Raw genomic sequence first — 27,476 nt, forward strand, 5'->3', positions numbered from 1 at the left:
TACGACAAGATATAGGTGGTCTTGGCATAAGTTGTGGGAAAATGGCTGGGTTGCAGGGAAAAGTGCATGCAGCACTGGTTAATGAAACCTCTGCATCTCCAAACTTCCCCCGAGAAGCAGGTAGGAGAAGATAGAAGTACAATAGTCTTGACCGTCACTTCAGACGGTGTAGCTTCTTTACCTATGGTGGTAGATAAGTTAATCTGTGTGTGCAACAGGTTGAATGCAGCGGTCAAACTCCCCAGCGCACTCCGCTGTTCGGAGACTCGCAGGGCCAGGCCCGGAATGGCCCGCAATGCGGTGAGCTGAGCTGGATCCATGGAGTTGGAATCTTTTATGGTTGAGCGTTGTTTGGGTGGATCCTTGGGTACTGTGGCAGATGACCACACCCACAGGGAGGAGTCCCATGAGGAGCCACAGTACTAGGCTAGACTCAGAACGCACAAACACAGTTAGATCTTTATTATACAGCTTGAAGAGTACCACCAGAGGTGGCAGTAGTGAGGCAGTCTGGTAGTTGCAGTCTCAGGCATCTCGGCAGAGGGAGCCCTTCTCACCCCATTGGTATTAGAAGTTTCTGAAGCAGGTTTCCCAGCAAGGAAGTACTCTGGATGAGATAGACTGAGAGTTAGAGTACTCACTAGGTATTTGCTGTAGGTATGCGATTCCACCAGGTTGTAGAAGAAAGTACAGGCACCGAGGAGGGAGAACAGGCCCTCGAGGAGCAAGTACCTGTTCCCTGTAAAGCACCTGAAATAAGCAGAGGGCCCCCAAGGAGCGGGTATCCAGGTTAGCAGTTACCCCGAAGGGCAGAGAGAGAGCTTCCAGCGGCAGCACGGAAGCAGCAAAGTAGCGTAGACAGGAACGGAACATATCCATATTCAAGTCTGAATCAAGTCCAAATCAAGTCCTTGCTAACTCAATGAGCTAGCAAATTAGAGTAGGTTATATACTTGGATGGCGTGACGTCAGCAAGGGGGAACGCCCCCGAGGTTCACGCCAAGGTTGGAAAAAAGACGTGGGTGACGCGCGCGCACCCTAGTAGGTACCTGGGAGGAGCATGGCAGGAGGCTGCACCATAGCCATTCCAGGGACGCCGGAGAGGTCGGCTTGTAGACGTGGTGGTAGCCATGTTTCCTAGGTAAGCGGGAGGAGCCGTGAATAAGATGAGGCAAACGGGGTGAAGCCGTCTAGCACCAACGGACGCAACACTGTGCAGCTTGGAGCTTGGATATTTCATATGCTCAATAGTTTTCTTGACCTTTATAATATGTTCCATTTTCCCTAGATGTTTCTTAGGTGCCAACATTAATGTTTCTAGTACTATAGAAAACTGGTGGTAGCTGTACTCTAGTTCATCCTCTATGTTCCCTACAGAGGCACTGTAGGGTACAAAGTCAACATAGGTTGATATTGTAGATTTGGACTTGAGTAGCAGTTTTCTTATTTCTGAGAGCTCTTCAAGTTCCTTTGTCATCAGCTGAAGTACATAAGTACAGTTAATAGCTTCTGGGTATTCACTAGACGCCAACGGAACCACCATACTCTAGAGGCCAACCCATTTCAGGGAGCCCTTTCCTGCGCAAAGGAAAGGGAACTCTCCTCGGGTGTAGCCAGCCTATTTCTTAGAACCCTCTGACCCATGTTGAACCGCTGTTCACATGTAAACCTCCTCCACTTCGACTCGCCACACTTGAAGGCTCGTGCTCCATTCTAGGGGCCAACAATCCATTCTAGGGAGCCCTTTCCTGCGCAAAGGAAAGGGAACTTTCCCCGGGTGTAGCCAGCCTATCTCTTAACGCCTGCTGACCCATGTTGAACCGCTGTTCACATGGAAACCTCCTCCACGTCGACTCGCCACGCTTGAAGGCTCATGCTCCACTCTAGGGGCCAACCCATTTCAGGGAGCCCATTCCTGCGCAAAGGAAATGGAGCTCTCCCCAGGTGTAGCCAGCCTATCTCTTACTACCCTCTGACCCATGTGGAACCGCTGTTCAAATGGGAACCTCCTCCACGTTGACTCACCACGCTCGTGATCCACTCTAGGGGCCAACAACCCATTCTACCCACCAGGCTTGTGCTCCACACTAGGGGCCAACAACCCATTCTAGGGAGCCCTTTCCTGCTCAAGGGAAAAGGGAACTTTTCCTGGGTGTAGCCAGCCTATCTCTTAACACCCGCTGACCCATGTTGAACCGTTGTTCAGATGGAAACCTCCTCCGCCTTGGCCTTCAAAATTCTCGTTTGTATATCTACTATGTCTACCAGATTTTAAAAGACCAGCGAAAGCTCACTAGATGCCAATGGAAACACCCCACTCTAGGGGCGAACCCATTCTAGGGAGCCCTTTCCTGTGCCAAGGAAAGGGAAATCTCCCCGGGGCCAGCCTGTCTTGCCCCTATCAAAATCACAGGGACCAGACTACCTCCGCTCTGCCAGCCTGTCTTGCCCCTATCAACTTTCTGCCATTCTGCCTTGCTGCCATACACCAGATGACTCACTCTACTCCTTGTGGTGTTCTTGGCACTATCATGGTTCCTCAGTGTGTTGGTGCTTGTCTTTCTGCTGCTTTGCCCCTTTATCGGCGCCTTGTGATCTTTTCTGACACTCTTTCTGCTTGCTATGTTCCTTCTTTGTTGTATCCGTCGGTTCCCGACACCCTCTCTCCACCCTCCTCACCTCTTTGGTGCCTCCCTCTTTGCCTGCAGAAAGATTGGCTGCTGCAGCGTTTCTCTGCTGAGGTCCTCCGACGTCCCCGGACCAGCTCCATACTGCTGACCGCCATGTTTCCTGGAGGCCTAGGGGCGTGCGCGCGGCATGGCCCCGATGAAGTACGGGCAATGGCGCGAACCTCGGGGGCATCCCACGAAGATGACGTCACCCGTGACGGATATTTAAGGTCTTAGAATTTGCTAACACATCGAGTTAGCAAGGATATGGATTCATTCTATCTACGCTACTCTGCCTCCTCAGACTAACCAGGGGTACCCGCTCCTCAGGGGCCTCGCTCTCTTCTTACTTTGTAGATTGCAGTCTGGTACCGGTACTCGCTCCTCGAGGGCCCTTGTTCCCGGACTTCTTCGAATTCACTTCTGCCTGGAAGTCAGCACTGCCTACTACATCTTTGAGTTACCATCGCTCTCTCAGAGCTTTCCCTGGAACCAGGTACTTGCTCCTCGAGGGCCCATACATTCCAGCTCCTGGGCTTATATGAGACATTGTGTGAGTCTTACCAACAGGTTCGGTACATGAACTCTGCTTACCCTGCCTACTCACTATATTTCAGTTTCTCTACAGCTCAGCCTCCAGGGATCGCTGTTCCAGCTTCTGAGGGACTACAGCTCAGCTGGGCATTCCAGCTCACTACTGCCACCTCTGGTGATTCAGTATATCGTATAATAAAAGAACTAGTGTGTGTCTGTCTCCATACTCCGAGCCTGACTGGTGGTCCCTCTCGGGGTCTTCCCTGGGGGCATGGTGATCTGCCACTGGTCCAAGGATCCACCCACAACTCTCCTATATACTACAGATTGCTAGCTCCTATCTGATTGCTCCTCCCATCAGATAGCGGTTTCATTACAGATTGCTAACTCCATGGATCCGGCACAGCTCAAAGCCCTGCAGGCCATACCGGGCCTGGCCCAGCGCATTGTGGAGCAGCAAGACGCCTTGGAGAAACATACTGCATTTCATCAGCTACCCACACTGAAGGTTCAAGGCACAGCCTCCAACCAAGAAGGTCAGTCACCGGAGGTAACTTTGAAGACTGCTGTACCACTGGCGGCTCCAATCCGCTTTTCCGGAGAAATCCAGAAGATCCGGGGCTTTTTGAACTAGTGCTGCATGCACTTTGCCTTACAGCCATCTCTATTTCCTACAGATCTCTCCAAGACTACCTACATCCTTTCATACCTGGATGGTAGGGCCCTGTCTTGGGCAACCACCTTGTGGGAACGCAAGGACTCTATTTTGCAGGACATAGAAGGATTTATGGACTTGTTTAAATCCGTATTTGATGACCCTGCTCGAACTGCTGTTGCCAGTTCTGCTTTAGTGGATTTGAAGCAAGGCAGCAAATCTTTGGCTGAATTTGCCATAGAGTTCAAAACTCTTGCAGCAGAACTCCGCTGGGACCCCAGATGTCTCAAGACTCTCTTTTGCAGAGGCCTGGATAACCGTTTAAAGGACGAGCTGGCCGCTCGCCAGACACCTGACTCGCTGGATGAATTAATAGCCTTGGCCACTCGGATTGATCAACGGCTCCGGGACAAGGTGAAGGAACTCCAGCCTAGGGTGTTACCCGGGTTGAAACAGGCCAGTGTTGTCTCTACACCTCGGATGGTTCCAGTAGTCCCTGCTGTCGATACAGATGAACTTATGCAACTTGGTCGTGGACACTTGACTTCTAAGGAGAGAAGATTTCGGAAGAAGCGCGGCCTTTGCATGTACTGTGGTCAACTCGGCAGTGATGTTTCTACATGCTCCATTCGTCCGGGAAACGGACGGGCCTAAGTCCTGCAGGAGGACTGTTCTTAGGCCATACCGCGACATCTCCTCCGCTCTCTCTCCCAGTCTCTTTGACCTGCAGACCGGTCACGGTTTAGACTCCTGCCCTGGTGGACTCAGGGGCAGGAGGCTACTTCATTCTCAGACGTCTAGTGGAAGTCCTGAGGAGTCCCTTCATCAAATTAGAAGATCCACTATTGTGTTAGAACTTGAAGTGGGCTTTAGACGTTCCCCAACTTCGCCACTTCCACTGAAGATCTCAGTGACATCCCCAGCAGCTCATCCATCGCTGCTGGGGACGTCACTGAGATCTTCAGTGGAAGTGGCCTCGCTCTCTTTCTTACTTTGTAGATTGCAGTCTGGAACTGGTACTTGCTCCTCGAGGGCCCTTGTTCCTGGACTTCTTCGAATTCACTTCTGCCTGGAAGTCAGCACTGCCTACTACATCTGTGAGTTACCATCGCTCTCTCAGAGCTTTCCCTGTAACCAGGTACTCGCTCCTCGAGGGCCTATACATTCCAGCTCCTGGGCTTCTATGAGACATTGTGTGAGTCTTACCAACAGGTTCGGTACATGAACTCTGCTTACCCTGCCTACTCACTATATTTCAGTTTCTCTACACCTCAGCCTCCAGGGATCGCTGTTCCAGCTGCTGGGAGACTACAGCCTAGCTGGGCATTCCAGCTCACTACTGCCACCTCTGGTGGTTCAGTATATCGTCTAATAAAAGAACAAGTGTGTGTCTGTCTCCATACTCTGAGCCTGACCGGAGGTCCCTCTCGGGGTCTTCCCCGGGGGGTGTGGTCATCTGCCACTGGTCCAAGGATCTACCCACAACTCTCCTATATACTACAGATTGCTAACTCCTATCTGATTGCTCCTCCCATCAGATAGCGGTTTCATTACACTCTTCATTGTGCTGTAGGATGTTGATGCCACTTGTCTTGCCACTTTGCCTGTCATGCTGCCTTCAAGGGTTCAAAGCACTGTTATCGTTGCTCTCTTTTGAAGCTGTGGTGTGTTTTTGACACTCTCGCTGCTGCTTTGCACCTCTGTTAAAGCACTCTGCCATTCCTGGTACTCCTTTGCCCCTTTACAGTGCCTTAGGCTATTCATGCCACTTTGGTGCTACTTTGCCACAGTCCAAGTACCTTGGAGCTCTTTTCTCGTTCTGATGATTGCTCCCCAGAAGTTTCATCAGAATTGATAAGAAAACCCCAATTCTGAAGCCAAAAATAAGCTGCAAATACTTCCCCCATTGACTTTAATGGGAAAATGGAAAACAAATAAAACTAATCAACGAATTGGTTTTTCCCCCTATGAAACTAATGCAACGAATTTGGTTCCCGGCGAAACAAAAACCGAATCGAAAATAATTTTTTTCTTCTGCACATCCCTACAAGATGGACAACCAGGAGTTCCACACCTTGGCACTGGTGGACTCTGGGGCTGGTGGGAACTTCATATTAAAGCAACTCACCATCCGCACTCCGGTGCCCTTACTACTTTCATCTATTCATGGGGAACCTCTTCCTGGGGAAGTTAGCCACACCACAGCTCCCATCCAGCTATGCACCGGGACATTGCATGTAGAAACCATTTCATTCCATATATTGGACAAGGCCATCTATTCCATAGTATTGGGACTGCCCTGGCTTCAGGAGCACACTCCACAGTTAGATTGGGCTACCCTACAGCTCTTTCGTTGGGGCCCTGATTGCCATAGGAACTGCTTGGAACCCATCTCTCCACTGCCTTGTCTGACAACTACGCCCTCTCTGATGTGTTCTCAAAGAAGGCTGCGGACACCTTACCTCCTCATCGCTCCTACTACTGCATGATAAATTTACTACCCAACATGGAGCCTCCTCGGGATAGGATCTACCCTCTCTCGCAGATGGAGACCCAAGCCATGTCAGAATACATTCGGGAGAGCCTGGCCAAAGAGTTCATCCGCCCCTCCAAGTCCCTTGCTGGAGCAGATGGCTCCCTCCATCCCTGCATCAACTACCATGGCCTAAATTAAATTACTCTCAAGGATCGCTACCCAATGCCACTCATTTCTGAGCTTTTTGACTGGTTTCAAGGAGCAAAGAAGTTTTCTAAATTAGACCTCCGCGGAGCCTATAACTTGGTCCAGATCCGCGAAGATGATGAGTGGAAGACCGCCTTTAACACCCACGACGGTCACTTTGAATATCTTGTGATGCCATTTGGGCTTTGCAACGCGCCCACAGTATTTCAAAACCTGATGAACGTGGTTTTCAGGGATATGCTTTACCAGTGCATTGTTGTATACCTCGACAATATTCTCGTCTTCTCTCAGGATCTTCAAAGCTATTGCCAGGATGTCTTTCGTGTCCTCCAGCGGCTGCGAGATAATCAACTTTACGCCAAGCTTGAGAAGTGCTCCTTCGAACAAGAGACCTTTCCTTTCCTGGGCTAAGTGGTGTCCAGTCAGGGGTTTCAAATGGATCCTCAAAAATTGAAGAGCATCCGTGATTGGTCGCAACCTAAAGGCCTAAGAACATAAGAACATAAGAAAATGCCATACTGGGTCAGACAAAGGGTCCATCAAGCCCAGCATCCTGTTTCCAACAGTGTCCAATCCAGGCCAAAAGAACCTGGCAAGTACCCAAAAACTAAGTCTATTCCATGTTACCATTGCTAATGGCAGTGGCTATTCTCTAAGTGAACTTAATAGCAGGTAATGGACTTCTCCTCCAAGAACTTATCCAATCCTTTTTTAAACACAGCTATACTAACTGCACTAACCACATGCTCTGGCAACAAATTCCAGAGTTTAATTGTGCGTTGAGTAAAAAAGAACTTTCTCCGATTAGTTTTAAATGTGCCCCATGCTAACTTCATGGAGTGCCCCCTAGTCTTTCTACTTTTCGAAAGAGTAAATAACCGATTCACATCTACCCGTTCTAGACCTCTCATAATTTTAAACATCTCTATCATATCCCCCCCTCAGCCGTCTCTTCTCCAAGCTGAAAAATCCTAACCTCTTTAGTCTTTCCTCATAGGGGAGCTGTTCCATTCCCCTTATCATTTTGGTAGCCCTTCTCTGTACCTTCTCCATCGCAATTATATCTTTTTTGAGATGTGGCGAACAAAATTGTACACAGTATTCAAGGTGCGGTCTCACCATGGAGCGATACAGAGGCACTATGACATTTTCCATTTTATTCACCATTCCCTTTCTAATAATTCCCAACATTCTGTTTGCTTTTTTGACTGCTGCAGCACACTGAACTGACGAGTTCAATGTGTTATCCACTATGACGCCTAGATCTCTTTCTTGGGTTGTAGCACCTAATATGGAACCCAACATTATGTAATTATAGCATGGGTTATTTTTCTCTATATACATCACCTTGCACTTATCCACATTAAATTTCATCTGCCATTTGGATGCCCAATTTTCCAGTCTCACAAGGTCTTCCTGCAATTTATCACTATCTGCTTGTGATTTAACTACTCTGAACAATTTTGTGTCATCTGCAAATTTGATTATCTCACTCGTCGTATTTCTTTCCAGATCATTTATAAATATATTGAAAAGTAAGGGTCCCAATACAGATCCCTGAGGCACTCCACTGTCCACTCCCTTCCAGTGAGAAAATTGTCCATTTAATCCTACTCTCTGTTTCCTGTCTTTTAGCCAGTTTGCAATCCACGAAAGGACATCACCACCTATCCCATGACTCTGGAGAGCCTTGAGGCTCTCCAGTGATTCCTTGGCTTTGCCAATTACTATCGCTCTTTTATCCACCATTATTATTCCACGCTGACCGCACCACTTACAGCCATGACTCGCAAGGGGGCCAACCCCTCTCAGTGGTCGCCCAAAGCTATGACCGCCTTTCAGGACCTCATCTGCCTTCCTTAATTAGCCTTGTCTCTGCCATCCAGATCCTACGTGCCTGTTTGTGGTTGAGGTCGATGCCTCCGACGTTGGAGTAGGAGCCGTGCTGATTCAATACTCCACTACTCACACTCTACACCCCTGCTTTTTTTCCCAGACGCTTCTTGCCGACGGAAAGTAATTATGCCATCGGGGATAAAGAATTGTTGGCCATCAAGCTGGCCTTTGAGGAATGGCGACCTTGGCTCGAAGGTGCACATCACCAGATTACCGTATACACAGATCATAAAAATCTCGAGTATTTACGCTCAGCGTTTAATCCATTGCCAGGCCTGCTATTCGCTCTTCCTTACTCGATTCAATTTCATACTGCATTATTGCCCAGCCAATAAGAATGGATGCTCCGACGCCCTTTCCAGGATGTTCGTCGATGAGGATATTCCTGATATCCCTCAGCATATAATAGAACCTGCTAAGGTCATTCTGTCTGCCACCTTTCCTGTTCCACCTAGGAAGATGGTGGTTCCTCGCCCGCTAAGACAAAAGGTGTTGCAATGGGCTCATGACTCTTTGACCTCCGGACATCTGGGTCAGTCCAGGACTCTCTCCACTCTTCAGCGGTACTACTGGTGGTCTACTATTCGGAAGGATACCCAAGCCTACATAGAATCCTGCCCAATGTGCACCCATCATAAACCCCCAGCAGGAAGATCATGGGGACTCTTGCAGCCACTTCCCATTCTGAGCGAACCCTGGACCCAGATCGCAATGGACTTTATTGTGGATTTGCCCGTCTCCAATGGGAATAACACCATGTGGGTCACTGTTGACTGTTTCTCTAAAATGGAGCACTTTGTGGCTCTGCCCGGCCTTCCCACAGCACCCCAGCTGGCCAAATTGTTCTTTCGGCATGTGTTCTGGCTCCACGGTCTTCCCAAGCATATTCTCTTGGATCTTGGGGTTCAATTCACTGCACGCTTCTGGAAATCTCTTTCCAAGAAGTTTAATATTTCATTAGATTTCACCTCAGCTTACCACCCTCAAGCCAATGGCCAAACAGAGAGGACCAATAGAACTCTAAAGCAATTCTTGTGAGCCTATGTGAGTTTGCGGCAGGCGACTGGGCCGACCTCCTTCCTTGGGCAAAGTTCTCATTAAATTCCCATCTTTCTACTTACACCTGTTTGTCGCCCTTCCAGGTGGTTTATGGATGCCAACCTTTACTACCACTCCCACTCCCATTGTCTGTGGCATCCCCAGCAGTGCAAGCTACTGCCCAGGAGTTGCATTAATTGTGGCAAAATACCGACAGCTGCTCAAGCAAGCTGCCCAGAGATCAAAGAAGGCCTTTGATGCCCATCACCGCGCAGCACCCCAGTTCCAACCTGGGGATAAGGTATGGCTCAGTACCAAATTCATTTGGCTCAAGCTGCCTTCAGCCTGCTTTGCTCCTAGGTACATTGGCCCCTTTCCTGTGCTCCGCTGTCTGGGCCCCGATACCTACCGACTACAGCTGCCTTCCTCGCTCGTGATTCAGAATGCCTTTCACGCCTCTCTACTCAAGCCTCTGATTCTCTTGGGATTTTCCAAAAGAGGAAAAAAGCACAATATTTAGAGTTGAATCTTGCCGGAAACCTATCTAGTGATAAAAAGATCAGAAATTGCATCTAGCAAAATTGATTCATACCGATTTTTTTTTTTAAAAAGGTACAGCATTTTCTAAAAAACAAGCCCCTGATGCAGCATTGTGCGAAATTCGGCCAGAGTTGGGCTCTGTTTAAATATATATACCAATAAATATCTTCAAGCTAAGGCAACTGGTCTGTCTTGCTTCTGTTTGCCTTAGTTTAAAATATATGCAGACAACATCCAATTGTTGTTCCTGGTGTCTATGTACCTTTCCTCTACCATTAAGCTTTGCTTTCTTGTTTACATGAAATTAACACTTGGATGAGATCTGACAATCTAATTTTAATAATTGCTAAAACCGAAGCTCTCTGGATAAGTAAGTCTCTGCTTCCTTCTCATTTAGTTGGTTTGTTGGTAGAAGGGGATCTGTTAATTTTTAGGAATTCAGTTCAAGATTTAGGTTTTGTAATTGATTTGACACTCTTTTTTAAACCCCAGTTGGCAACTATTATTACATTTTTTTTTTAAAGCTCTGATTGATGCATTCTTTAAAGTATATATTGCCTATGGAATATTTAAGAACTGTAATACAGGCCTTCATTTTAACTTCCATTAATTACTGCAACTTATTACATTTAGGCCTTCCAAAATATGTGTTAAATGCTTGCAGTTCTTGCAAAACCCTGCTGCTTGCCTCTTCATTTCTTGGGAGCCAGTTTTACAGAAGCTACACTGGCTTCCTGTCTCCTAGCAAATTCATTTCAATGTTGCTGTCTTGGTCTTTAAAGCGGCAGAAGAAGGTCCCTCTTATTTATCTGTGTCTTATTAAATATAGACCATCTGGAGTTTTGCGTTCTACATCACAATCCCTGCTGAAAGTGCCCTCTCATAAAAGTGTGTGATTACAGTCGACCCGCTCTTGTGCTTTTACAGTCGCTGGGCTGACATTGTGGAAAACTTTGCCTTTCAACCTCCGCACTGTGTCTATAATTTGTTTCATAAAAACTTAAGGCTCTCATGTTCCATGATGCCTTTTTAAAATAATTTTATATATTTGTTAATTTTTAATGTCTACTGTTTTAATTAATATGAATGTAAGCTGTACACCACTTAGAATGCCTTTTCATTTAGACAATTTTTTTTAATTTTTTATTTATGCATTTAAACATATATAGATAGTAATTATATTTAGATACAGTAATAACTTCATTAGGTATTACAATATTATTAACCATTTCTGATGTATCTACCTTAAGGTTATAATAGTAATCTACTAGAGGTTAATAAACACATCTAGCGGTTCAAGGAAAACAATGAGATTAACTCACTATACAAATGAAAAGGAATAATTAGCACTTTCTATCCATTTATGCCTGTAACCCAAGGCAGAAGTTTCTTAGGCCTGTGAATCTAAATAAACTCTCAATTGTGAAGTATCATAAACATATTTCTGATTTTGATATATTATTTCGCATTTACATGGGAATCTGATTAGCATTTTTCGCCCTTTAGTTTCTACTTCATTTTTCATCGCTAGAAACTCATTTAGACAATTTTAAAGAAACTGTAAGCAAATAAATATTGCAATTTATTTTGTGTGTCTGCTGTTTTGAAACATTGTATTGGCGTTTGAGAACATTTTACAAATATTTAAGAGTTAAATTATTGGATTTATTCTACTCATTGTTTATTCCTTTTTAGTAGTAGGCTTAATTATTATGATTGATATTTTATATTTCTTTTTTTTATTTATAGTTTATTAGAATTTTTACAAATTTTTACAATATGTAAAAAACAAAGAACAAATTTGTGTAACATAAAATCAAATCGTCAATCATTTCCCACCTTATTATTCATTCCACAAATTTCTAGTCCTCAACATGGGAGGAAACCTTATACATAACTATTTCAGGAAAAAATGTATTTTAATATTACATTTAGCTGAATAAATATTTTTATGCAGTACTTATAACTCAACCTCTTTCTTTATTGACCAAAAATGCTTCCAGATGTGAAGGATCCTGAAAAATAAATTTATTTTTCTGAAAAACTACCAGGCAATTACAGGGGAATTTAAGGAAATATGTTGCCCCGAGGGACAGAACTCTAGATTTTAATAATAAAAATTGTTTCCTCCTGAACTGCGTGTTACGAGATACATCTGAAATACCAGAACCTTTTGTCCACAGAATAGATGTTCCTTATTTCTAAAATATTTCTGTAAGACAAGAACCTTATCTTTTTCTCTACAGAAAGTTACCAGAAGTGTAGCTCTTTGCGGTATATCGTCTAATGATGATTCCAAAAAGGAAGTCAAATTTGGAGACTCTTGTTGGATACTGTCTACTCCTTCCTCACCCTCCTGTCTCTTAATTCTAGTATTTAATACATAATATATTTTTGAAACATGATTTTCATCTATATTTGTTATTGACAAATTCTCTTTTAAATACTTTTTAAATAATTCATTAGCTGATAGAAGTCTGGTAATGGGGAAATTTAAAAACCTTAGGTTCCTTACCCTATTCTCATTTTCCAGACTCTCAATCTGTCTATGGATAACTAAACTATCCTTAATTGAGGAATTGTTAACAGATTGTAAAGTTGTTATCTGTACAGTAGTTGCTCTCCCTACTTCTTCCAATTGTTTTAAACGGTTATCGTGTAATTCTAAAGTATTTTTTATTTCAACACTAGCGGTACCCAGCCACGCATTGCAGTGGCAGAGTCAGGTTCTTTACCCTCCCTCCCCCTTCCCCTTGCTCATTTACCTCAGTCACTCATCCTCCTCCCCCTTGGTCACTCACCCCCCCTTCCCTCCCCTGTCCCCACTCCAACTCTCTCCCCTGACACTCACCTCTCCCCTCATTCTCCCTCCCCTGACACTCACCTCCCCCCTCATTCTCCCTCCCCTCACTGTCACCTCCCCCCGCCTACTGCCTACCCTTCAGATCAGAAAACCTTTGTCTTTCTATTTCTGTGGGAACCCCCCCATCACCACAACCCCCCCCCCAATCCCAACCCTTTCATTCAAATAATAACCCTCCACCCTCCTGCCCCCTCCCAAGACCTGGGAAATTAAAATTGTTGGTGCTACCTGTGGTCTGTCCCTGGGCATCTGTGCGCGTTATGTAGCCAAATAGGGGAGTGCCTAACCAAATTTGCACTTCCAAATTTGTTTTGTGGTCTGGGGAGGGCTATTTTGGTGCGTTCCCGAGATCGTGCAAGTTTAGTGTATGTATTTGTGTGTGAACCTCCCCCTTCCCCCCAAAAACAACCCTATGAGAAAAGTTCTCTTAAACTAACCACCCCACACTCTCCTGCCCCCCTCCTCCAGCCATGCAAAAAACAGTAGCCCACCCCCCTGCCCCCCCAGAGTTGCTGAATGAATGAAACCTGCCCCCCCTCGTGACCCCTCCCCAAGATGTTCGCAATAAATTCCTCACCAACCCCCACCCTCCAGACCCCCCGAGACCTGATAAAAATGTCAGTCGGTGGAGCGGGCGTTCAGGAGCTGTCCGGGAGTGATGTATTGGCATTCGTCCATTGGCTACGAGCACTGAAACGGGTTCCGACGGCCCTTTGCCCTTACTATGTCAGTGGGGTGGAGCAATGGCAGTGGTAGGTCCTCTGACATAGTAAGGGCAAAGATCCGCCGGCTGCCAGTCCTGAAAATGGTGCCAAGGGGCCCTCGCCCTTACTATGTCACATGGGCTACTGCCGCCATTGCTGTCCTCGAGTGGCATAGTAAGGGAAAGGGCCATTGGCGCCATGTTGATTGCTGGCAGCCGACGGCCGTAGTGCAGGAGATGTGTCCCAGACCGGTCCTGGCCCCCTGCTGGAGCCTCCTGGACTTCTGTCAGGTTTTGTGTGTGTTGTGAAGGCCTGGGAAGTAAATAAATTTGGCATGTGTGTGGGGGGTGTGAGGAGGGTGGCTTTGTGTGTGTTGGGAGGCTGTGGGAAGTAAATCAATTTGGCATGTGTGTGGGGGGCGTGAGGAGGGTGGTGGGTGTATTTTATCTGTAAAGGAAATAGTTATCTTCCGGCGAAAAAAGTGCGCGAATGTGTTAAAATGGAAGTGAAATGTGGACCTGGACTGGCGAAATGATTAGTGTAGCGTGTGTTAGTGTAAGGTGTAACAGATGGCGCTTACGTCCAGCAGATGTCACTGTTTTCTGGAAAAAATTTTTAAACCTATTTTACCTGTCACAGGTGTGACATATCTGTAATGTAAGTACAGAAGAACCTTCCTGTATGCGAAATGAAGGTTGTGTCCAAATTTGAAAGCAATCGGTTCAGTGGTTTCTGAGATTAGCGATTTTGTCCAAACTATGTAACATTTTTATTTATATAGATTCCCTCTATTACTCTGAGCCATGAATCCAGACATAACTTTTTGTAGATCATTAATTGCCCTCCAAACATCAACCAAAGTTATATTCTGAGGATCTATGGTTTCTGGACTTAACACCTGCAGTCCAGGATCCCCATTAGATCCCAAATCCTCCATCCTCCCACTACTTGTGGGGTGTGGATTATCATTATTCTTCGTACTCGCATCCGACATTTTATATTTCTTGATTTTATTTGATGTTTTGTGAAGAATGGTAATGTTTCTGTTTTTTTCATTGTTGCATTGCATAAACAGTCTTGCTACTTGTAGTTTCCAGTTCAGTTTTTGTCTGTACATTTCTATTTCTATTTTATGGTGTCTTTATCCTGTATTTAGTGAGGGCTTGTCTGTGTTCTGCATGTGAGACCAAAGTCTGGTATGTTGCTAGTGTGGAGTGTTGCAACCCCGGGACCAACCCGGGGCCGGCACTCACCCGTGGCGCGGTCCGAACGCGTCCCAGGCCGGTCCCAGGGTCGGCGCCCGCCCATGGCGCTGCCCGGGTCCGTTCCTCCTCACTCGGCCCTGCACGGGCCTCCGGCGCCGTGCTCCTGCCTCGGAGGAGCGGACGGCGTCTCGAGGCAGCTGGCTCCGCCCCCTAGACGCGCGCGCGCGGCTGAGCTCCCTTCTTAAAGGGGCCAGCGCGGGAGAAGCAGGGGACGGCCTCCGATGACGTCAGACGCTGCAGGGCTATTTAAGCCCTGCAGTTGCTCCTCTTCTCTGCCTTGCAACGAGGTTCCCAGGGTTTTTCCTGTCTCCAGTTGCTGCGTTCTTCTGTCGACTCGGTCTCCATTGGTTCCTGACTCCGGACTGGCTTACGACGATTCTCTGGCTTCTGACCCCGGTTCAGCTTACGGTGATCCCTTGGTTCCTGATTCTGGACTGGCTTACGACGATTCTCTGGCTTCTGACCCCGGTTCGGCTTATGGTGATCCCTTGGTTTCTGATTCTGGACTGGCAAGCGACGATTCTCTGGTACACGACTCTGGACTGGTGAGCGACGACCCTCTGGCACTCGACCTTGGACTCCGTCTGATTCTGCCCCTGCGGGCCCTCCTAAGTCCCAGCGGCCGGGTTCCTACGGGCTCCTCCTGGGGGGACTCCGGCTTCCAGGGTGAATCTCCTAAGTCCCAGCGGCCGAACTCCTACGAGCTCCTCTCGGGGGAGGATCGGCTTCCAGGGCGAAGACCTTCTCACCACTGTGCCAGTTCCACCGTTGCATTCTTCCTTGCCAAAGCCCTTGGTCGCATAGGGCTTCCTAGGGCCTTCCTCAGGCCATCCACAACTCCGTCCTTGCCGCCTCCCGGTCGGGACCACCGCCGCCACCTCACTCAGCGGTTCACCTTCTGGTTCCGACCGGCCCAAGGGTCCACGAATCCAACAGATTGCAAGGCCATGGACCCAGCGGACCTTGCCGGCCTCAAGGCTATTCCGGGCATAGCCCAGAAACTGCAACAACAACAGACTTGCCTCGATACCTTGATGTCAACCGTTCAACGCCTGGCGGATCGGGTTGAGGGGGCCTCCGCAGCCCGCTCCGCAGCATCCTCGTCTCAGGCCAGTGTGGGCTCCTCTGCCCCGGTACAGATGCCACCACCGCCCCGGTATTCTGGAGATCCGAAGGCGTGTCGGGGTTTCCTCAACCAATGCTATATCCGCTTTGACCTTCTGCCTGCGCAATTCTCCACGGACCGGGTCAAGACGACCTACATTATTTCCCTCCTGGACGGCAGACCCTTGGCTTGGGCCTCCTCTCTTTGGGAGCGCCAGGATTCCCGATTGAATAACCTCGTACAGTTCGTCAAGGCTTTCCGGAGAATTTTCGACGAACCGTCTCGCGCCTCCACGGCTGCCTCAGAACTACTCCAGCTGAGACAAGGCAATCGCCCCCTAGAGGAATACGCTATGGAGTTCCAGACCCTTGCCTCTGAACTGGCCTGGGGGGAGGACAGCCTACATGGAATATTCCTGGAGGGCTTTTCCCCACGACTCCAGGACGAACTCGCGGCCCGAGACCTTCCGGATGACCTCCAAGAGCTCATAGAGCTGGCCGGACGAGTGGACCGATGCATCCAGCGCCGCTTCCGGGAGCGAAGACCCGTCCAGGCACTGGCCGCTCGTCGAACCACGCCACCTCGGGTCCGAGCCTCTCCACCTGCAGCAGCTGCCCTCCCGCCTGAAGAACCCATGCAATTGGGCCGAGGTCCTCTCTCCGCCGAAGAACGGAGGCGTCGACGCTCACAGGGGTTATGTCTCTACTGCGGTGGTAAGGGGCACTTTCTGGCTCGCTGCACAGAGCATCCGGGAAACGCCCGAACCTAGAGTCTAGTGGGGAGTTGATTCTAGGCAGTACCTCTCCGAACTCCCCATGTACCGTCCCGGCGAAACTCTGTCTTCCTGGAGGAGGATTCGATACCCTGGCACTGCTCGACTCCGGGTCTGGGGGGAATTTTATCCTCCGAAATCTGGTACAACAACTGCAGCTCGAGGTCTTGCCTCAGGAACCACCTTTGCGGGTATCGTCCATCCAGGGGATTCCTCTCCCAGGGACCATTACCACTCGTACGCACCTTCTCCAGCTTCAGGTCGGGCTTCTTCATAAGGAGGAGATCTCTTTTCTCATCCTCGAGAAATCCATTCACCCGCTCATCCTGGGACTGCCCTGGCTACGGAAACATTCCCCAGTGATAGACTGGGACTCGCTTCAGATCACGTCATGGGGGTCAGCCTGCTTCCATCGCTGCCTTCCTGCTCGCCCGCTACAGACGTTTCCGCTTCTGGCAGCCCCGCTGATGGTGCCACCACAGTACCAGGCCTTCTGGGATGTCTTCTCTAAAGAGAAGGCTGAATTACTACCTGAGCATCGGCCCTTCGATTGCGCGGTTGATCTGCTGCCAGATACTACACAACCTCGTGGAAGAGTTTACCCTCTGTCTCTGCCGGAGACCAAGGCCATGTCTGCTTACATTAAGGAGAATCTGGACCGAGGCTTTATAAGGCCATCTAACTCTCCGGCAGGAGCCGGCTTCTTCTTCGTGGCCAAGAAGGATGGGTCTCTTCAGCCCTGTATCGATTACCGGGGCCTGAACCAGATCACCCGACGAGACCGCTATCCGTTACCCCTGAATCCGGAGCTCCTGGATCGTCTGCAAGGGGCCCGCATCTTCACCACGCTGGACCTTAGAGGGGCGTACAACCTCGTACTGATCCGTCCGGGGGACGAGTGGAAGACTGCTTTTAATACCAGGGATGGTCATTATGAATACCTCGTCATGCCTTTTGGTCTCTGCAACGCCCCAGCCGTGTTCCAAAATCTAATGAACGAGGTGCTTCGCGACCTCCTGTACACCTCAGTCATCATTTACCTGGACGATGTGTTGATATACTCCCGGGACCTTGAGGAACATCGTCAACATGTTCGCCAGGTTTTGCTAAAACTAAGAGAGAACCGACTATATGCCAAGCTGGAGAAATGTCAGTTCGAGGAGGAATCCTTGCCCTTCCTGGGGTACATCGTTTCCTCTACTGGCTTCCGCATGGATCCCGATAAAGTCGCCGCTATCCGGAACTGGCCTCAACCGGTGGGAGTGAAGGCGCTCCAGCGTTTTTTAGGCTTCGCCAACTTCTACCGCCACTTTATCCCGCATTATTCCACCTTGGTGGCGCCTCTAACAGCCCTCACGCGCAAGGGTGCTGACGCATGTAGATGGACCCCAACCACCGTACAAGCCTTCCAGGACCTTAAGGAGGCTTTCCTTCAGGACACCTGCCTCCGACATCCGGACCCCTTACGCCTGTTCATAGTGAAGGTGGATGCCTCCAATGTGGCCGTCGGGGCCGTCCTGTCCCAGATCACCAAGGACGGTAAAGCTCGGCCATGTTCCTACTTCTCCCGTAAGTTTTCACCTGCCGAGAAGAACTACGGTATCGGGGACAAAGAGCTCCTTGCCATCAAACTAGCTTTTGAAGAGTGGCGCCAGTGGCTGGAGGGGGCTCAACATCCAATCATAGTTTACACGGACCACAAAAATTTGGAATATTTATCTCATGCTCAGAGGCTCAATCCCCGGCAGGCGCGCTGGTCCCTCTTTTTTAGTCGGTTCAATTTCTCCCTTCGGTATCGACCGGTGACCAAGAATGTTAGGGCCGATGCCCTCTCACGCACCACTGAGGTCGAGGATACCCCGGAGACCCCTCAATTCATTCTGGATCCGGCTAAAGTCCAACTGGCTGCCACCGAACTTGCACCAGCGGGGAGGACGGTAGTTCCCGTACGCTCGAGAAAGAGGGTCCTAGCATGGGCACACGACTCTCTGACAGCCGGTCATCCCTTGATTGCCCGGACTCTTGAACTACTAACAGAGTTCTATTGGTGGCCACGAGTGAAGGAGGATGTTCGTCTATATGTACAATCTTGTCCCATGTGCGCACAGCAGAAACCCTTACCCGGTCGTCCCTGGGGTCTCCTCCAGCCACTCCCAGTACCCACGGAACCGTGTACTCACGTCTCCACGGATTTTGTAGTGGAATTGCCCCCGTCTGAGGGTAAGACCGTGGTTTGGGTCACTGTTGACCGCTTCTCGAAAATGGCCCATTTCGTACCACTAGCCAAGTTGCCCACGGCTCCAGAGCTAGCAGAACTGTTTGTCCATCATGTCTTCCGGCTGCATGGTCTACCTCTACATATTGCCTCGGACCGAGGGCCCCAATTCACGGCAAAGTACTGGCGGGCTCTCTGCAAGAAATTTGGGGTTCAGCTGGACTTAACCACGGCGTTTCACCCCCAGGGCAACGGGCAAGTTGAACGCACAAATCGAACTCTGAAGGCATTCCTCCGAGCCTTTGTAGGAGAGCAGCAGGACAACTGGGTCGCTCTTCTACCGTGGGCCGAGTTCTCTTATAATCGCCATCGACACTCCGCCACGCGACAGTCTCCTTTCCAGTTGGTTTATGGGAAGGTTCCCAAACCTCCTCTACCGCTACCAGTATCTGTCTCCTCACCAGCGGCGCAACTGACGGCCAGTCAAATTCACAAGCTTTGGTACGCTGCGCAAGAAAAGCTTCACCGCACCGCTGCTCGGTTCAAGGCTTACGCGGATCGGTCTCGGCGCCCCGCCCCAGTGTTTCTGCCCGGATCTAAGGTATGGCTCAGTACCAAGAACATCCAGCTTCGGATTCCTTCCATGAGGCTAGCGCCTCGCTACATTGGACCCTTCCGGGTAGCCGAACGTGTTGGCGTGGTTTCCTATCGCCTACGTCTTCCTTCTACCCTTCGGATACACGATGTCTTCCATGTCTCCCTTCTCAAGCCTGTGGTCCTCTCTCGCTTTCGGCCTCTGCCTCCGGAGCCCACTGATGTTACTTCTGACCCCGGGGCCACGTACACGGTCAAGGAGGTGTTGGATGTTCGGTTCCGTCGTCATCGCTGGGAATATCTTCTTTCTTGGGAAGGATACGGCCCGGAGGAGAACTCGTGGGAACCCTCCACCCACATCTTGGATAAGGACCTTCTCCGCCAATTCCATCTGGCTCACCCGGCGAAGCCGCGACCCCCGGGGAGGGGGCGTAGGAGGGGGGGTACTGTTGCAACCCCGGGACCGACCCGGGGCCGGCACTCACCCGTGGCACGGTCCGAACGCGTTCCCAGGCCGGTCCCAGGGTCGGCGCCAGCCCATGGCGCTGCCCGGGTCCGTTCCTCCTCGCTCGGCCCTACACGGGCCTCCGGCGCCGCGCTCCTGTCTCGGAGGAGCGGACGGCGTCTCGAGGCAGCTGGTTCCGCTCCCTAGAGGCGCACGGCTGAGCTCCCTTCTTAAAGGGGCCAGCGCGGGAGAAGCAGGGGACGGCCTCCGATGACGTCAGACGCTGCAGGGCTATTTAAGCCCTGCAGTTGCTCCTCTTCTCTGCCTTGCAACGAGGTTCCCAGGGTTTTTCCTGTCTCCAGTTGCTGCGTTCTTCTGTCGACTCGGTCTCCATTGGTTCCTGACTCCGGACTGGCTTACGACGATTCTCTGGCTTCTGACCCCGGTTCGGCTTACGGTGATCCCTTGGTTTCTGATTCTGGACTGGCAAGTGACGATTCTCTGGTACACGACTCTGGACTGGTGAGCGACGACCCTCTGGCACTCGACCTTGGACTCCGTCTGATTCGGCCCCCGGGGGCCCTCCTAAGTCCCAGCGGCCGGGTTCCTACGGGCTCCTCCTGGGGGGACTCCGGCTTCCAGGGTGAATCTCATGTCCCAGCGGCCGAACTCCTATGAGCTCCTCTCGGGGGAGGATCAGCTTCCAGGGCGAAGACCTTCTCACCACTGTGCCAGTTCCACCATTGCATTCTTCCTTGCCAAAGCCCTTGGTCGCATAGGGCTTCCTAGGGCCTTCCTCAGGCCATCCACAACTCCGTCCTTGCCGCCTCCCGGTTGGGACCACCGCCGCCACCTCACTCAGCGGTTCACCTTCTGGTTCCGACCGGCCCAAGGGTCCACGAATCCAACAGATTGCAAGGCCATGGACCCAGCGGACCTTGCCGGCCTCAAGGCTATTCCGGGCATAGCCCAGAAACTGCAACAACAACAGACTTGCCTCGATACCTTGATGTCAACCGTTCAACGCCTGGCGGATCGGGTTGAGGGGGCCTCCGCAGCGTAAATCCAGCCGGATTTACGCACGCAGGGCATTTAAAATCCGGCCGTAAGTGAACTTAATAGCAGGTAATGGGCTTCTCCTCCAAGAACTTATCCAATCCTTTTTTAAACACAGCTATACTAACTGCACTGTGCATTGAGTAAAAAAGAACTTTCTCCGATTAGTTTTAAATGTGTGCCATGCTAACTTCATGGAGTGGCCCTAGTCTTTCAACTATCCGAAAGAGTAAATAACCGATTCACATCTACCCATTCTAGACCTCTCATAATTTTAAACATCTCTATCATATCCCCCCTCAGCCGTCTCTTCTCCAAGCTGAAAAGTCCTAACCTCTTTAGTCTTTCCTCATAGGGGAGCCATGTCTGAATATTTACAAGAAAATTTGGCTAAAGGCTTCATTTGGCCTTGCAAGTCTCCTGCTGGAGCAGGGTTCTTTTATGTGGGGAAAAAGTTTGGCTCCCTTCGGCCGTGCATAGACTATCGCAGCTTAAATGAAATTACACTGAAGGATCGCTACCTCCTGCCATTAATCTCCGAACTGTTTGACAGGCTCCAGGGGGCCAAGATATTTACCAAATTGGATCTCAGAGGAGCTTACAATTTGATCAGGATACGCCAGGGCGATGAATGGGAAACCGCATTTAACACCCGCGATGGCCATTTTGAATATCTGGTCATGCCATTTGGCCTCTGCAATGCTCCAGCGGTGTTCCAGAATATGATGAATGAAATCTTCAGAGACATGCTCTACAGTTGTGTTGTGGTCTATTTGGATGACATTCTGGTATTTTCACAAGACCTCCAGAGCCATCTCCAGGACGTCACCAACGTTCTGCAATGCTTAAGGGATAACCAGTTGTACGCCAAGCTGGAAAAATGCTCTTTCCACAAGGAGTCCGTCCCTTTCATGGGCTATGTGGTCTCTAGCCAGGGGTTTCAGATGGATCCACAGAAGACTAAGAGCATCCGGGAATGGCCCCAAACATAAAAACATAAGAACATAAGAAATTGCCATGCTGGATCAGACCAAGGGTCCATCAAGCCCAGCATCCTGTTTCCAACAGAGGCCAAACCAGGCCACAAGAACCTGGCAATTACCCAAACACTAAGAATATCCCATGCTACTGATGCAATTAATAGCAGTGACTATTCCCTAAGTAAACTTGATTAATAGCTGTTAATGGACTTCTCCTCCAAGAACTTATCCAAACCATTTTTGAACCCAGCTACACTAACTGCACTAACCACATCCTCTGGCAACAAATTCCAGAGCTTTATTGTGCGTTGAGTGAAAAAGAATTTTCTCCGATTAGTCTTAAATGTGCTACTTGCTAACTTCATGGAATGCCCCCTAGTCCTTCTATTATTCAAAAGTGTAAATAACCGAGTCACATCTACTCATTCAAGATCTCTCATGATCTTAAAGACCTCTATCATATCCCCCCCTCAGCCGTCTCTTCTCCAAGCTGAACAGCCCTAACCTCTTCAGCCTTTCCTCATAGGGGAGCTGTTCCATCCCCTTTATCATTTTGGTTGCCCTTCTCTGTACCTTCTCCATTGCAACTATATCTTTTTTGAGATGCGGTGACCAGAATTGTACACAATATTCAAGGTGCGGTCTCACCATGGAGCGATATAGAGTAGGGATGTGAATCGTTTTTTGACGATTTAAAATATCGTCCGATATATTTTAAATCATCAAAAATCGTTAGAGCCGCGATACAATAACAATTCCCCCGATTTATCGTCAAAAAATCGTAAATCGGCGTATGGCCGGCGCCATTTTCCGTACGGAAAAACGATTCGACTGCAGGAGGTCGTTCCGGACCCCCGCTGGACTTTTGGCAAGTCTTGTGGGGGTCAGGAGGCCCCCCCAAGCTGGCCAAAAGTCCCTGGGGGTCCAGCGGGGGTCTGGGAGCGATCTCCTATGCTCCTGACGGCGGGGGACAAAAAAACAAAATGGCGCCGGCGCTACCTTTGACCTGTCATATGACAGGTCAAAGGTAGCGCTGGCGCCATTTCTACAACGCACGGAGGTCCGAGAGTAAAAGATCACACCGGGACCCTTCCTCTGGACCCCAGGTAATTTAAGGCATTTTGAGGGGGTTCGGGAGGGTGGGGGATTTATTTTATTAATTATTTATTTATTTATTTAAAGTTTCTTATATACCGATAGCCGTTCGCACATCGCATCGGTTCACAAAGAACAAAAAACTTTTGGGCAGCGCCCTTACATATAACCGATAACAATACAGATAACAGGGGGAGTAGGCAATGCAAATTAATAGATCAATAAATAGTGAAAACTATAAATATAAACATACATAACAACTATATACAAAGCATCAGTAGTCATAAAAGCGAAAGGCATAAATCGTTGGTCATAAGGCATTCTTAGTCGTAGAGCATACTTAATCATAGGTCGCTGAATCATTTAGAGAGTGGTTTTATGAATTGGGCGGTGTCAAGAGGTAGGCTTGCTGGAAAAGCCAGGTTTTCAATTTTTTCTTGAATTTGGGAGTGTAGGACTCCATGCATATGTCATGGGGCAAGGAGTTCCATAAAGTGGGGCCGGCGAGAGAGAAGGCTCTGCTATGGTGGAGGAGAGTTTGAAAGATTTGATGGGTTGGGTGCGTAGGGTTCCTTGCAGGGCAGGGCGGGTGGGTCTGTTGGAGGTACGTGGGAGGAGGGGGGGGGGTTGATCCAATTGAGGTTGGAGTTTAACAGACTTTTGTGGATGAGGGAGAGTACTTTATAAAGTATTCTTGAGCATATTGGGAGCCAGTGTAATTCGATAAGGGTGGGGGTAATATGGTCTCTTTTTTTAGAATTTGACAGTATCCGAGCGGCGGCGTTTTGTAATAGCTGTAACGGCTTGATGTGTGTTGTGGGGATGCCTAGGAGGAGTGCATTACAGTAGTCTATTTTCGACAATATAATAGACTGGAGCACTGTACGGAAATCCGAGAAATGGAGGAGGGGTCTGAGTTTTTTTATCGTTTGCAGTTTAAAATAGCATTCCTTTATGATAGATTTGATGAATGGTTTAAAAGTAAGATGATTATCAATAAGGACACCTAAATTGCGAATGTGCGTGGGGAAAATAGTGGATGAGTATGTATGGGGGATGGCTGGGAGCGGTTGCTTATTGGAGATGATTACTAGATTTTAAAGGGTCGGGGTGGGTTTTAGGGTTGTTTTAGTGTGCCGGTTTTCCCGCCCTCCCCGGTAGGAGATCGCTCCCGGACCCCCGCTGGACTTTTGGCAAGTCTTGTGGGGGTCAGGAGGCCCCCCCAAGCTGGCCAAAAGTCCCTGGGGGTCCAGCGGGGGTCCGGGAGCGATCTCCTACGCTCCTGACGTCGGTGGACAAAAAAACAAAATGGCGCCGGCGCTACCTTTGACCTGTCATATGACAGGTCAAAGGTAGCGCCGGCGCCATTTCTACAACGCACGGAGGTCCGAGAGTAAAAGATCACACCGGGACCCTTCCTCTGGACCCCAGGTAATTTAAGGCATTTTGGGGGGGTTCGGGAGGGTGGGGGATTTATTTTAAAGGGTCGGGGTGGGTTTTAGGGTTTTCCCGCCCTCCCCCTTCCCCTCCCCCCCCACTGGACCCCAGGTAATTTAAGCCATTTTGGGGGGGTTCGGGAGGGTGGGGGATTTATTTTAAAGGGTCAGGTGGGTTTTAGGGATGTTTTAGTGTGCCGGTTTTTGATTTACACGATTTACACGATATTTAAAAAACCCAAACTGCGACGATCCGATTCCCTCCCCCTCCCAGCCGAAATCGATCGTTAAGACGATCGATCACATGATTCACATCTCTAATATAGAGGCATTATGACATTTTCTGTTCTATTATCCATTCCCTTCCTAATAATTCCTAACATTCTGTTTGCTTTTTTGACTGCTGCAGCACACTGAGCCGACAATTTTAAAGTATTATCCACTATGATGCCTAGATCTTTTTCCTGGGTGCTAGCTCCTAATATGGAACCTAACATCGTGTAACTACAGCAAGGGTTATTTTTCCCTATATGCAACACCTTGCACTTGTCCACATTAAATTTCATCTGCCATTTGGATGCCCAATCTTCCAGTCTTGCAAAGTCTTCCTGTAATGTATCACAGTCTGCTTGTGATTTAACTACTCTGAATAATTTTGTATCATCCGCAAATTTGATAACCTCACTCGTCATATTCCTTTCCAGATCATTTATATATATATATTGAAAAGCACCAGTCCAAGTACAGATCCCTGAGGCACTCCACTGTTTACCCTTTTCCACTGAGAAAATTGACCATTTATTTATTTATTTATTTATTTATAATTTTTATATACCGACATTCTTACATTAAAATGCAAATCATACCGGTTTACATAAAACAGAAAAAGCAGGAAAAAATATTTCCATAGTCAAATACAGAGAACATTTATAATAAAATTGTTAACAAAGGCATAAGGTAGGAACTTGAAAAAAAGGTTACTTAACAGAAAACATAAAAGAAAAAATATTAAACGAAGCACAAAGAGTTGCACGAAGGGGTGCACAAAGGGGAGAGCCCCTTTGGCACGCCCCTTTGGCGCGCAACGCACGGCGCGCGGCGCCTGATGGTGAGGCACTTTTCAACCGCCGCCGGAGCTCACAGTGACGTCGGAGGAGGGGCGTGGTCACACATCGCAGTCACCCATTTCCCTCACCTCCTGATAGTTCCGTTTCTTTTTTATTATTTAAGATGGTGTTCACTTCTTGCGGGGGCCCAGGATGGAGGGTAGCCTCCCCGCTCGCTGGCGCCTAATAGTGAGGTGCTTTTCAACTGCAGCCGGAGCTCACAGTGACGTCGGGGGAGGGGCGTGGTCACACATCGCAGTCACCCATTTCCCTCACCTCCTGATGATAGTTCCGTTTCTTTTTTATTATTTAAGATGGTGTTCACTTCTTGCGGGGGCCCAGGATGGAGGGTGGCCTCCCTGCTTGCTGGCGCCTGATGGTGAGGTGCTTTTCAACTGCCGCCGGCGCCATTTTGTATGGCAAAACAATTCGAGTGGAGGAGGTCGTTCCCGGACCCCCGCTGGACTTTTGGCAAGTCTTGTGGGGGTCAGGAGGCCCCCCCAAGCTGGCCAAAAGTCCCTGGGGGTCCAGCGGGGGTCCGGGAGCGATCTCCTACGCTCCTGACGTCGGGGGACAAAAAACAAAATGGCGCCGGCGCTACCTTTGCCCTGTCATATGGCGATAAATCAGGGGAATTCCTATTAAATATCGCCTCTAACGATTTTTGATGATTTAAAATATATCGGACGATATTTTAAATCGTCAAAAAACGATTCACATCCCTATGACATTTTCCATTTTATTCACCATTCCCTTTCTAATAATTCCCAACATTCTGTTTGCTTTTTTGACTGCCGCAGCACACTGAACTGACGATTTCAATGTGTTATCCACTATGACGCCTAGATCTCTTTCTTGGGTTGTAGCACCTAATATGGAACCCAACATTGTGTAATTATAGCATGGGTTATGTTTCCCTATATGCATCACCTTGCACTTATTCACATTAAATTTCATCTGCCATTTGGATGCCCAATTTTCCAGTCTCAGAAGGTCTTCCTGCAATTTATCACAATCTGCTTGTGATTTAACTACTCTGAACAATTTTGTGTCATCTGCAAATTTGATTATCTCACTCGTATTTCTTTCCAGATCATTTATAAATATATTGAAAAGTAAGGGTCCCAATACAGATCCCTGAGGCACTCCACTGTCAACTCCCTTCCACTGAGAAAATTGTCCATTTAATCCTACTCTCTGTCTTTTAGCCAGTTTGCAATCCATGAAAGGACACGTAGGCTCTCGAGGAGCGAGTACCTGGTTCCAGGGAACACTCTGAGAGAGAGAGTAACTCACTGATGTTGAAGGTAGTGAAGATTTCCTGGTAGAAGTGGTATTCAGTAGCAAGTCCGGGAAAGAGGGCCCTCGAGGATTGAGTACCGGTTCCAGACTGCGACCTGAAAGGCAAAAGAGAAACGAGGCCCCTGAGGAGTGGGTACCCCTGGTAAGTCCGTGGAAGTAGAGTAGCTTAGGTTGAGTAACCCTTGTCCGGTAAACCTTTGCTAACTCGATTCGTTAGCGATTTCAGAGACCTTAAATATCCGGTGCAGATGATGTCATCTCAGGGGGGACGCCCCAGAGGTTTGCGCCACTGCTGGTACTTCAGTCGTGGCCGCGCACACGCCCTTATGCTCCATGGAAACATGGCGGTGTGCAGCGTCTAGCTGGTCCGGGGATGCTGGAGGAGGACGGCATGAGGACACCACGGCAGCCAAACTTCTCACAGGCAAAGAGGGAGTCACCAAAGCGGTGGATCTTGACAGGTGGATCTTGAGGTTTGGAAGAGAATTCGCTGAGTTTGAGTGGTTCCAGAAGTGAAACGTGG

The sequence above is a fragment of the Rhinatrema bivittatum genome, chromosome 9, assembly GCF_901001135.1.
Source record: "Rhinatrema bivittatum chromosome 9, aRhiBiv1.1, whole genome shotgun sequence".
In the NCBI taxonomy this organism is placed as follows: Eukaryota; Metazoa; Chordata; class Amphibia; order Gymnophiona; family Rhinatrematidae; genus Rhinatrema; species Rhinatrema bivittatum.